This window comes from Podarcis vaucheri (assembly GCF_965113315.1).
Source record: "Podarcis vaucheri genome assembly, chromosome: 12".
NCBI classification, from domain to species: domain Eukaryota; kingdom Metazoa; phylum Chordata; class Lepidosauria; order Squamata; family Lacertidae; genus Podarcis; species Podarcis vaucheri.
This window is the reverse complement of record NC_138750.1, coordinates 12,551,225-12,561,554: the sequence shown is the minus strand read 5'-3', so window position 1 is coordinate 12,561,554 and position 10,330 is coordinate 12,551,225. Positions and strand designations below refer to the sequence as shown.

Below are 10,330 nucleotides of genomic sequence, written 5' to 3'. Positions count from 1 at the left end.
ATGCTACCTGAGGCTGATGGGATCTGTAGTCCAGGAACCTCTGGAGGGCCATGGGTTTCTCTTCCCTGGTCTATAAACATTCCAGATTGCATTCACTGCACTAGCTGGCTCTCCAAGTGTCCCTATTTTCCAGGGAAAGTCCCAGATTTACAAAAGCCATCTCAGTTTCTGATTTGATCTCAGAATGTCCTGCTTTTCCTTAGAACGTCCCTATTTTCATTGGAGAAATGTTGGAGGCTATAGAGTTATGCAACCCTCAAGCCAAGGAGATGTAACTATATAACCTTTAGAAGACATCTGAAGGCAGCCCTGTATGGGTAAGTTTTTTAATGTGTAATGTTTTACTATGTTTTTATATATGTTGGAAGCCACCAGAGTGGTTGGCGCGACCCAATCAGCTGGGCAAGTTATGATGATGATGATTATAGAATAGGGTGTCCCTATTTTCATTGTAGAAATGTTGGAGGGTAGGGAATTATCTGACCTCCGAGCCAAAGAGATAAGTAACTATACGTTTAGAAAACATTTGAAAGCAGCCCTGTGTAGGGAAGTTTTTAAATGCTTAATGTTTTCTTAAACCCAGTCAGATGGGCAGGGTGTAAATATAAATAGAAGGAGGAGGAGGAGGAGGAGGAGGAGAAGGAGGAGAAGAAGAAGGAGGAGGAGGGGAAGAAGGAGAAGAAGGAGGAGGAGGAGAAGAAGAAGAAGGAGGAGGAGGAGGAGGAGGAGGAGGAGGAGGAGAAGAAGAAGAAGAAGAAGAAGAAGAAGAAGAAGAAGAAGAAGAAGAAGAAATACTTCCCCATTTTCGTCACAGAAATATTGCCAGGAATGCACTAAGCAGAACTTTGCTTATGACAAGTAGGTGGGGCTTGAGCTTGCAGCATTTGAAACAGAAGTTTGCTAGAGTCTTGCTGCTACGACTGCTTCTGTATCTATTTTTGAAAAGGTATCTGAGTTTGATTCACAGGTGTTTGTGTCCCTTCTAAGGCATGTTGCAGTTCACCTGATAAGTTGTGTGGATTGGAGTTGGCCTGGCCAACGAGTCATTCCACATCATTAACTGGCTAACTCGCAAAGGCACAGGCTTGTGCAAATAGAGCATAAACCTAGCTGGGAAATATTTTACACCTTTTCAAAGGTTAGGCCTGATGGCTGGCTTGAGGATTAGCCAAATTAATCCAGGGGCAGTATAGCCCTACTATATGAGCACACGAATTGCCCCAGATTTTGGAATTTTCAAACAGGGTTTTGATCTTCCAGCCAGGCCAAGGGGATCATGCATGAATACTGCTGCCCCGGATTTACATTTACCATCTATCTCTCTAGAGTGAAACTTTAAAGAAGCAAAAGCAATCCACCTCCTACTGTATGGCTGCATTTATTTTCTACCATGTGCCTTTCTGCCTGCAGCCCCTTTAATATCCCCAGAACACCGCAGGTCATTCACTTCGTGTCTGCTGCTAGTTGAAAGAAAAGGTGAGGATGTTGCATGCCTGCACCCTACAAAGGATTTTGCTCTGAGCTTTCGAATGCGAATTGCTGTCTGGTGTGTTGCACACACGCAAGGAAAATAAATAGAGTTGGGAGCTCTGGGTGTTAAATCCGCAGCTGGGGGTTTGGCCTCCCAAGTCTCCACATATGTTTCCAGTTACGATAAGCATGTGCTGAGAGATCATTAACTATCTGGTAGACAAACACACACACACACACATGCTAATAGTCTTCTTGCTGTTTGTGGAGCTCTCGGTGGAGTTACACTTCATAAACACCTTTGCAAAACAACAACAACAACAAAGGTCATTTATGCCATCTAAAATAAATTAGGCAAGGCTGCAATGTACCTTTCTTCTTCATCAGCTGTTCAGGCACCAGCTCAGAGGAAATTTGGAAGAACTCCTGGGGCGGGGAGGAAGGGAAAACACATGTCACTTCTATTAACGGCAATTGTAAGGAATTGTTTGAGACTCTCAGCTCGGCTGCCTCTTGGGAGCCTTATCTCTATGAACAGAACAAATGTATCATCCTGAGATAATGAAGAAAGTGGTGCTTCTGGTCACTTGTGTGTCAGGTGTTTTGGGGGAAATTTCAGCTTGACACTGACATAGCCAATTATTCCCAAAGAATGATGAATTTGGGGTGTCTCTGAACCGTCACTAGAATTGGCAGGAGAAACGACTTCTCCTTTCTCCTCGGTGATTAATGGTCTTTGGATCAGGATGGGTTATTTGTTTTTGTCGAGTGACTGCTTTACAAGTACTCGGAGCACCCTATTTTAGATTAGATCATATCATATCATTTAGGTTTCTTTATTTCATCAGTCTGATAATCTGCAGCCACCTTCTGTATGCCGGCATGTTCTCTTGCCGCTTCTGACACCAAGGTGTACAAAATTAGGCAAGGCAGCTTGCAGATAAGCGGATAACAGGGCAGGGGGAGAAGATCACCTGTGGCCAAGTGGATTGGCTGTCCTTCAGTTTATGAGCTCAGAGAAAAATGCATGCAGGTAAAATAAACAGGCACACACTCATTTTTCTGGCTTGGAGCTCCAAAGTTTGCTGTCATTGGCTGTAATGAATGGATCTTCAGGAGCACTTTCAGCCTGCAACATTTCTAGAGCTGTCAAGACAAGGCACGCCTGGGTGGAGCACTCATAAATTGGTCTAACAGTGATGGAAGCGAAGATCCGAGGAAAAGCAACCAAACAGATATGCTTGGCTGAAAAGGAAAGCAATGAATTTGTAATCAGGATTGCGTGTGCCGCTCCATGCTTAAACATTCAAATTTCTGCAAAGTCCACCAACTGGTCTTTGGGAAATGAAACTTTTTCATCTTGTCTCTCAAAGCATCTGGGATGTCTCCAATGTTTTCATTAGATCTTGATGGTTTCTTTGGCATCTGTTTTCCGCAATAGGTTTTAGCAGCATTGCTATGAGATCATGTTTTGCTCACTTCCAGCTGTTACCTGCGGTCCTCAGGTGAACTCTGTGGATGTCCAGCTGCCAAATTGGAATGTGATTTACAAATTGCATCATAACACAGCACATTCTTAGTGCACGTATCATATGCTGAATTTTCAAAAGTGATTTTCTTAGATGTGGGTAGCTGCAGCCCAAGGGGAATTAAAAGCCTCGCTCAACTGCCGATTAGCATTTGTGCTAGGGATGTGAACATCTCTGGATGTTTTTTCTTAGATCCCTAAATTGCTAGATACAGACATTTATTGCTTTGTTTAGCTTTTTAAGAAGACATCCTCTCCCCCCCCCCCCGCCTCTTAATTTCAGATGCCCTGTAGGTATGTGATGAGGGAGTTTTGTTGCTATGGTGATGGATGCTGCAGGGGAAAAATGCTAGATGAAAATAACGTGCTCAAACAGAGAGATTCAGACAAGTTTATAAAATTCGACCCTTTGGTGTCTAGGAATAGTGTTGCTTCACGTGTCAAAGAGCAGATCTCTTTGGAGACCATGTGTGCTTGTTGCCACACATGTGAAGAGAAAAAACAAATGCATTATTCTGCTGTGACTTCACAGTTTGGGAAGCTCATCATAAAAAGGTTAGGAAGAAGTTAATTTTCTGCAAAACAATATGGCTTATGTACAAAGGCAGCAGTGGCTTCAACCTTAACCTGGCTCCCCTATGCTGTTTTATAGGCGGTCACAGCACAGTGTGGGGTACAGATAAGGTAAAAAAAGTAAGGGACCCCTGGATGGTTAAGTCCAGTCAAAGGAGACTTTGAGGTGCGGTGCAAATCTTGCTTTCAGGCCGAGGGAGCCGGCGTTTCTCCACAGACAGCTTTCCGGGTCATGTGGTCAGCATAACTAAACTGCTCCTGGCACGACGGAACACCGTGATGGAAACCAGAGCACATGGAAACACCGTTTACCAGTTTGAATCCAACAGTTTGAATCCAACATAACAGGCATGGAAGAGTGTAATGCTAGATTCCTCCCCCCCTTCCCAGGCTCACATTGTATATACAGTTACAGATAGGTAGCCGTGTTGGTCTGCCATAGTCAAAATAAAAAAATTCCTTCCAGTAGCACCTTAAAGACCAACTAAGTTAGTTCTTGGTATGAGCTTTCGTGTGCATGCACACTTCTTCAGATACACTGAAACAGAAGTTGCCAGATCCTTCTATATAGTGAGAAGGTGGGGAGGGGTATTGCTCAGAAGGGTGGTGGGAATGGGAGATTGGCAGATAGCTGAGATGAGCCAGTTGACGACTCTTAACGACTGCAATAGGTCTTACAGGAAAAGGCAAGGGGTGAGAAGGTGAAAAATGGCTTAGTCATGTATAATGTGATAAGAATCCAATGTCTTTGTTCAGACCAGGTCTCTCCATGGTTTTGAGTTTGGTAATGAGTTGCAATTCAGCAGCTTCTCTTTCCAGTCTATTTCTGAAATTCCTTTGTAGTAAAACAGCTACTTTGAGATCTTGTATAGAATGTCCTGGGAGATTGAAGTGTTCTCCTACTGGTTTCTCAGAGAAAGCCATTTTTCACCTTCTCACCCCTTGCCTTTTCCTGTAAGACCTATTGCAGTCGTTAAGAGTCGTCAACTGGCTCATCTCAGCTATCTGCCAATCTCCCATTCCCACCACCCTTCTGAGCAATACCCCTCCCACCTTCTCACTATATAGAAGGATCTGGCAACTTCTGTTTCAGTGTATCTGAAGAAGTGTGCATGCACACGAAAGCTCATACCAAGAACTAACTTAGTTGGTCTTTAAGGTGCTACTGGAAGGAATTGTATATACAGTCATACCTTGGGTTACAGATGCTTCAGGTTGCACGTTTTCAGGTTACGGACACGCCGAAACCCTGAAGTACCGGAATGGGTTACTTTCGGATTTCGGCGCTTGCGCATGCACAGAAGTGCTAAATCGCGCTTTGTGCATGCACAGAAGCACTGAATCGCAACCCGCACATGCACAGACGTGGCACTGCAAGTTGCGGACGCTGTGGGTTGTGAACGTGCCTCCCACATGGATCACATTCGCAACCTGAGCATCCACTGTGTGTGTGTGTGTGTAAATAAACCATATACCATTGGTTTTCAGCCGGTGTGCTGCGACACCCTGGGGTGACTTGACGAATGTTCAGGGGAGTCCCGTCAGGCTGTCCTTTCATTAACTTCCAGCCCATATCTTCCTGCATTACCTCTCTCTCTCTCTCTTTCTTTTTTAATAATAATTTTTATTAGTTTTCAGTTACAACCCAACAATAGCCTCATTATAACAATACCAATTCACAATACAATTATTAATACCAATCGCTCAAATACTAAACTATGTAATTTAGATAATGTGCCCCCCCACATGCTAGAATTGATGGTTTGATTCACACCTTCCAAACCAACACATGAACTAAAACATAGCTATCCTTTGAAATCTGCACTTTCCCAGATGAAGTGATGCAGTTCTGCAGCTAAAATATGATTACAGGAGAGAGAGAGAATATATTAAGGGATAGCACACATATAGAATGCATATATTTCCCCTCTCTCTTTCTCTCTGAGGAACATTCAGGGGAGCCTGCAGCTTTAACTTGCATCTTTCTGAAATAAAGCAGAGGTTAAAAAAAGTGGGGAAATGCTTTTGCATGACTTCTTAAAATCTCCCTTTTCGCGCACAAACAAAAATCCTCCCCGGCTTCAGCAACTAACAGTCCCTTAGTTTTACACAGAAGACTTGAGAAATGCACAAAAATTGTAAAGTAGCTTGATGGTCTGTGTCTGTGTACTCTATAAGGAGGGATTTGAAAATAACACTGAAAGTGAGGATTGGCTCCTGTGTTTCTCTCTCCTTCTATCCTCAACTTTCCCCTCTTCTTCTCTACCTCTCCCCACAAAGGTAAATCCTATCCTCTTTAACAGCCACCCAGCTTTATGGAGACAGGGAGAATGTTGCGGAAAGGACCATGCCTGCACATGTATCCTCTGCTGTGTGTGTCTCAATTTCCTTCCCCGACATAACAAAATATTTCCGCTTCTGATCTTAATCTCGTTTTGACCTCTCCATCTTCCCTCCCACCCTTTCGGGAAAGGCAGGCAGCAACTGTCATGCTGAGTGCATCAGCTTTGCTCCACGGAGTAGCAGCATTACTTGGGTTCTTGTTGACACATGCGCTTCCACTTATACACGCACCAAAAATAGTGCCAAGGGCGGGCGGAACGCGGAACAGGAAAATCCTGGACTAGAGTGGCTTCCAAAGGGGAGCCACAGAAAGAATGTGATTGGTCAAGGGAGCTGAAGACTCAAAAAGGTTGAAAACCACTGCCTGAATGGCCCATTACCCTGGCAATAATAATAATAATAATAATAATAATAATAATAATAATAATAATAATAATAATTTTTATTTATACCCTGCCCTCCCCAGCCAAGGCTGGGCTCAGGGCGGCTAACAAGCAATAATAAAAACAAATTGAATGATTACAACTTAAAAACAAAATTAAAATACAACATTAAAATATTGAAACATTAAAATATTAAAATGTAGCCTCACCAGGAAGCTAGTTTGGCAATATTTTAACATTTGCTGGATCCAGGGGTTGAAAGGGTTTCTGCATACAGCCTAATCCTTCTTCAGCTAACTCATAACAATACAGTGGTACCTCCGGTTAAGTACTTAATTCGTTCTGGAGGTCTGTTCTTAACCTGAAACTGTTCTTAACCTGAAGCACCACTTTAGCTAATGGGGCCTCCTGCTGCCGCTGCGCTGCTGGAACACGATTTCTGTTCTTATCCTGAAGCAAAGTTCTTAACCTGAAGCACTATTTCTGGGTTAGCGGAGTCTGTAACCTGAAGCGTATGTAACCTGAAGCGTATGTAACCCAAGGTACCACTGTATATACGTCACATACAAACAGACACACACTTTTATCACGGACAAGAAGTACCATAAATCCTGTAGTTCTTTATGGGAGATTGAATAAGATTTTTTATGAGAATCATTTATATAGGGGTAAATTCCAGTGATGTAAATGATCTGGCTAATAGCACTATGTGCCATTTTGCAAGTTATATTAAGCTCAGAGGGAAACTTGGTTCAATCAACTTTAGTTGTCTTTGGATAAACCTGTTTCTATGTTCAACGAATAAGAAGATGATCAGAAATATATCACAAAAGCCGTTCTTAAGTTTGAATGCCTGGCAACAAGAGTAAGAAAATGTTTTATTGACTGTACAAATGATCAGCCTTTTTAATATGGTTTTATTTGTTTTTACCGAAATTTTGGGTGTAAACATAGTTTATAGTTTTTGGCGCTTGTTTTTTTATGTTGATTTTGTTTTGGAAATTGCAATGGTCAGGGGAGGGAGTGGGGAGCTTGTCAATAAAACGTTGTTTTCTCTGTGTAGTTAATATTTCTCTTTCACCCTGAAGGACCTCGAGGAAAAGAAAAATGGTCCATATCTTCCTTCTGGAGGAATATAAAGGAGGCTTTGTACAAGAAAGATGAAGGACCCCTTTTAGACCGGAATGCATTGCTTGTGAATTGAGTAAGATAGAAATAAATGGAATATTGTAAATAGACAGTGGAGAAGAGGCACTTTAAAAACTGAATGTACATTCTAATCAATGCAGGTTTTTTCATTTGCCCGACAGATACTAGGAACTCAGGGGCTGATTTAAGTGTCACTTGTGAAAATGGTTATGGTTTGTACAGCTTCTGTACAAAGTGGGAGGGATCTAGGTGCGAGACCAGAAAGTGAGTGGCAGAATTATTGTCGAGGAGATTTGAAACACTGTTATCTGTGAGCTGGTGGTGGCTAGCTTAGAAATGAACAGGGATTTACAGGGATTTTTCTCCCCCCTCACAGTACTTACTGGTACAGACTAGTGTTGTCTCTTGATATGTGGTCTGTGGCAGGCATTTTGCCACCTTTATCGAGATCAGGGAACTGGCACCTCCTTTTTTTAAACACCTCCCCCCAGTACTTGTATCTCAGCCCTGTATGGCTGTGCCTAAGGAACAGACGACCATCGTGGTGCTCTCAAGATGTTACTGAATTGCAAGTCTGATCGGTTCCAGAAAGCACAACTGGTGGTCAGGGGTGATTCTGGTTTGATGACAATTGGAGATCACTCCATTGGGCACCCCTGATATTGAGCGTCAATAACGGTCACCTGCCAGCTGTTGCAAATGATTCAGCATTTGCTGGGCTAGATTAGGGGGCTATGCAGGCAGAGGGCCTTCTCGGTAGTGGCACCCACCCTATGGAATGCCCTCCCATCAGATGTCAAGGAGATAAACAACTATCTGACTTTTAGAAGACATCTGAAGGCGGCCCTGTTTAGGGAAGTTTTTAATGTTTGATGTTTTACCGTGTTTTTAATACAGTGGTACCTCAGGTTAAGTACTTAATTCGTTCTGGAGGTCTGTACTTAACCTGAAACTGTTCTTAACCTGAAGCACCACTTTAGCTAATGGGGCCTCCCACTGCTGCTGCGCCGCCGGAGCACGATTTCTGTTCTCATCCTGAAGCAAAATTCTTAACCTGAGGTAATATTTCTGAGTTAGTGGACTCTGTAACCTGAAGCGTATATAACCTGAAGCGTATGTAACCCGAGGTACCACTGTATTCTGTTAGGAGCTGCCCAGAGTGGCTGGGGAAACCCAGTCAGATGGGCGGGGTATAAATAATAAACTATTATTATAATATTAATATGATGTACTCTTCCCACTTGTGATTCATACACATGCCACCTTTTACAGTGGAGACAGCATGTGCCTCTTTAGCTGTTGAGGAAGAGTTAACATTTATCTGGCTCCTGATACGCGTAGTTTGAGACTTCAAAGCAAAGGAAATAATTTGCTTTATGTTTCCAACTGGCTTTAATCTCACTAGGCCCACTAGAAAAACAACAGGGAAATGGAAGCGTAGCGTGATCGACAGTTTATATACTTGCTTGCTTGCTCTGACGCACATTGACCAACCTAGAGATGGTGAAGTCTAAATTGACTTTTCAACACTGATGAACAGTAAGGGGGTAATGGGAGGAAATATTACTTCTTAATTGTCATTCTCAGCTGGGATCAGCAAATCTGATTCATCCTTGGGCTATTACTGTTTTCTAAGTCTCGAGGCCCCACTGTAATTATTTTCTTAATCCCAGAGCACATTGTCTGTGACAAAGAGAAAAATCATGTCGTAGCCAAGGGATCTCATTGCTCTCCCTGCCACTCATGTGCTCACCAACTTCATTGTTGACTGTCCAATCATCAGCCTGCGTGGAAGCTGCTTCTAAGGGTGAATTACAGTTTGATAACAATCACTTTAGAACGCTCAACTTCTCTTTCCTACACACCACCTCTGTGATTGTGGGAATCACTGCAATGACTTATGCTGCAAAGTAAGAGTAGAAATTCGAGGTGGATTTACCTATCTGCTAATTCTTCCCAAACTCTAGGTTAGGTGAAAATTCTCTCTCTCTCTCTCTCTCTCTCTCTCTCTCTCTCTCTCTCTCTCATGAACACTGCAGTCCTATGAATAATATGAGCAGGACTTACTTCCAGGAAAATTTGTATAAGATTTCTGAATCAGGCTGCAAGTTGACGGTTGTACACAGTTACCTGGCGTGGGGTGTGGGGGTCAGCAACACTGAATTCAGTGGGGCTGACTTCTGAGGAGGTAAGTATAGGATTTTGTTTTTAAAAATGGCTTCCTTCCTTTACACCACAGATTGATATTTAGAATTCCAAATGGAAATGTTGAGCAGGAAGAACCTCAATTATGGACTCTCCTTCCTTGGAGCTTTTTAAGCAGAAGCTGGATGTCCCTCTTTCATGGATGCTTTAGTTGAGATTCTAGCACTGCAGGGGGTTGGACTAGATGACCCCTAGGACCCCTTTAGATCAGATCAGAAAAATCTTTATTTGCAACAGCCACTAGCCATAGCAATGAAATAAAATAAAATGTACTGAAGATAGAGGTAAGAACTTAACTATACAAAATACATTTCGGAGGTGTACATCAATAATCAAATAATAGATCTTATTCTAATTGCCCCTGCGATTTTTAATATCTTTTTTTTTCTTCAAATTTTGCTGTCACCTGATTGTCTTGATCTGATAGAAGAAAGGACACAGTAGCAGTGGTTGAGCAACCCGGCAAGGACAATAGTAGAAGGGTAATAACCTCACTCCTCATATCTTTATAAAGAGTGCAAGCCAGAAGCTCACGAACCACTGACTCAATACTGCCATCTCCCTAGGGATGCGGGTGGTGCTGTAGTCTAAACCACTGAGCCTCTTGGGCTTGCCGATCAGAAGGTCGGCTGTTCAAATCCCCGTGACGGGGTGAGCTCCCGTTGCTCTGTCCCAGCTC

General features: G+C 42.8%; 1 long non-coding RNA gene across 1 annotated transcript; it reads right to left on the bottom strand.

Annotated features, from left to right (window-relative positions):
- Positions 1 to 1,362: 1,362 nt before the first annotated feature.
- On the bottom strand, positions 1,363 to 9,238 carry LOC309515288. The gene is made up of 2 exons (XR_014212398.1): positions 9,200 to 9,238; positions 1,363 to 2,996 (listed from the first exon to the last, which is right to left on the bottom strand). It is a non-coding gene; the product is annotated as an uncharacterized lncRNA (long non-coding RNA).
- Between the last annotated feature and the right edge of the window lie 1,092 nt (positions 9,239 to 10,330).